The sequence below is a fragment of the Eriocheir sinensis genome, unplaced genomic scaffold (genome assembly GCF_024679095.1).
Source record: "Eriocheir sinensis breed Jianghai 21 unplaced genomic scaffold, ASM2467909v1 Scaffold1213, whole genome shotgun sequence".
NCBI classification, from domain to species: domain Eukaryota; kingdom Metazoa; phylum Arthropoda; class Malacostraca; order Decapoda; family Varunidae; genus Eriocheir; species Eriocheir sinensis.
In genome coordinates, this window is record NW_026110534.1 from 64682 (window position 1) to 67365 (window position 2684).

The window sequence follows — 2684 nt, forward strand, 5'->3', positions numbered from 1 at the left end:
GAACGCTTTGAAAATCCAATTCAAGGACTTTTTTACTCTTGAAAATATGGGATAATGTTTACGAAAGCGTCTGCCTCTGGTGCTGGCCGCGTAGGTTGCAGCGGGTGTTGCGAGAAATACCTCCTGAAATAAGTCACATATACATGAGGGGGGTCCAGGAGGGCGTAGCCCCTGGTTATTAGGGGGTCGAGGCATGAGCCCCGTTAGTAGGTCGTGAAGTTCGGTTGAGTAGTTTAAATATGCTCCCACCCCAAGCCCTCAAGTAGCTATTTTGAGAGGCAAGGCTGCAGCGAAAGGAAAATAACTTAAAACTGTTCGCTCCATAAAACGGTTGTCATATTCGGATTCTACGGACAAAATACATAAGAAAATCTATATTAAAATTAATTTTAAAGGCCAGACGCCAAACGGAAAAGATCCTTTTTTGCTGCCATGGACATACTCTTATTCATCACATGACTCCAAAGCTAAGGTACATAAGGTGCTTAAACACTCACCAGACAGAGGCCGATGGGTGTCGAGGTCTCGCAGCTGCACAAAGAAGGGGTGAGGGCCATGGCACTGGCCTTGTGTGTACAGCTGAGCCATTACAATAGCCACATTGCATGTCTTGCCCACTTGAGTGCCACGATGAAGAGAAAGGATACACAAAGTAATACTCTCTCACTCTTGCTTTTGGAGGAGGAGGATGAAGAAGAGGAAAGAACAAAAGAAAAGGACTAAATATGACTATCCTAGTAATTACTAATTCTAATACAAAATGCAATTACAACAGTCCAGAAATAACTCAGCCAGCCTTAAAAATATTACTTGTATGAGGATGCATAAAACATTCACACATTATACAGTTGACTATTCAAGTGCCTCACATCCTCCAGGCCACCACTTTGTTGAGGTGATGGTGGTGAGGAAGCACAAACTCCTGGGTCTTTGAATCATAGGTTGCCGTTGTTTCCAGTCCTCTTAGGAAAGTGCCATGACCCATCTCAGTCTGAAAGACACCACCTTTACATTACACTTCTCTCAAAATTAGTTCTCACTATATTATCTATATTTCAATATATTAATTTTTGGCAGGGGTATAAGTTTTAGGTGAGGGACTGCATGCCTCACTTCAACCAGTCAGATGAAGGTCTGGACTGAATGCTAGCCATGGGCAGGAACACAGAGCCTATGAGAGGATGAATCCCCTGATCATCCAAGTCATTAATGCCTCGATGCAACTCACCTGTGCATATGTTCCAATCACTTTGTTCTTGACAATCATGCTGACCCACTTTTGCTGTTGCTCAGGGGATGCCAGGCCTTGCAGTGCATCGGAGAACATGGACATATGGAGGCCAAGAGGGTTGCCATCTCTCAGAAGTTCAAGGGCCATAGTTGAGTTCAGCTCTCTGCATTATTTGCACAATTCATAAAAAAAAATGTGCATAATCAAGCTTATTCTCATATAGGTTTCATAAGCCTAAAGACACAATTCTTTAGATGTTTTTTAATGGAAGAATGGTGTAAGGATTTAACTGTTTAAATTTTCTAAATTCTGCAAATAATTATTTAGTTGATATATCACAAAGGACACAAAGGAAGAAGGAAGAACAAACAACAGCAGACCTGCTGGTCCTTACGAGGCTGTTTGTGACAAGCTACACTAACTATCTACTCAAAGGTGGAAGATGAAGGACAGCAAAAAGCTCATTGATCATTGGTGTGAAAGAGGATTAAGCTTTTCTGCTACAACACTGCAATTGGTCAGTATTTCACGGCTGAACTGCTTAAAAATAAGGTTTAAGAACATGGAGCTTTCACAATAAAAGGTTCTTACATACAAGGGAAACCAGTTTGTCAGCATTTCAAAGAGAGATAAAAGGATAAAGCCAGGTAGAGAAGGTTTAGCTGATAAGTAACTTTGAAATGACATTAAATGGTCAAGTATTCAGCTCACACACCACAGCCCCAGCCAACCCACCTTAGGGAAATGTTTAGGTCTGCCATCTTCTTGGTCAGGTGTAACTTATGTAACTCATTACTGTAGAGTTCTTCGTGGCTTAGGTACTCAATAGGAACCTCATCTATAAAAAGCTGGGTCAGTACATCAGCTGTTCTGAAAGGGTTAATTATCTATATGTAATTTGGGTAGGCAGGTCAAGTGGTAGCGCATTGGGCCCACATTCACCGCGTGAAGGACGACGCGAGTTCTAATCCCCACGCTACCACTCGGATTTTTCAGTCACCGCCGAGTGGCTTAAAACTACCCACATGCTGTCCTGAAGACCACCCATCAACCCGACTCTAGAGGAAGCCGCCCTGCTTAATCAAGAACGAGTTCCGGGGCAGCATGAGCCAATGCAAGATGGCGCCACTATAAACACTCGCCTGCGCCAGAACGGCTGGGCTGACCATCAGGCCCCACCTGGAAGAACCCATGGGCCGCCCAACAGGCCCCACCAGGAAGATGCCTACCGGCGCAAGAGGCAGCGACGTAAAAAAAAAAAAAATAAATAAAAAAAATAAATAAATAAAAAAAAAAAAAAAAAAAATTACTTGTATTTAAATAAACCTAATTACCCAGATTTGAAGGGGCTAACTTGCAGCCCCCCTCCTGGTTTACTCACCTGGTGGGCTTCCCGACCCCACAATCCACATGATGAGGAGGGGGTACTAGGAAGCCAGCACTCTGCAGATGC

General features: G+C 43.3%; 1 long non-coding RNA gene across 1 annotated transcript; it reads right to left on the reverse strand.

Moving 5' to 3' along the window:
- Positions 1-909: 909 nt before the first annotated feature.
- Positions 910-2008, reverse strand: LOC126989560 (uncharacterized). Its single transcript, XR_007743435.1, has 3 exons — positions 1967-2008; positions 1229-1394; positions 910-991 (listed from the first exon to the last, which is right to left on the reverse strand). It is a non-coding gene; the product is annotated as an uncharacterized LOC126989560 (long non-coding RNA).
- Between the last annotated feature and the right edge of the window lie 676 nt (positions 2009-2684).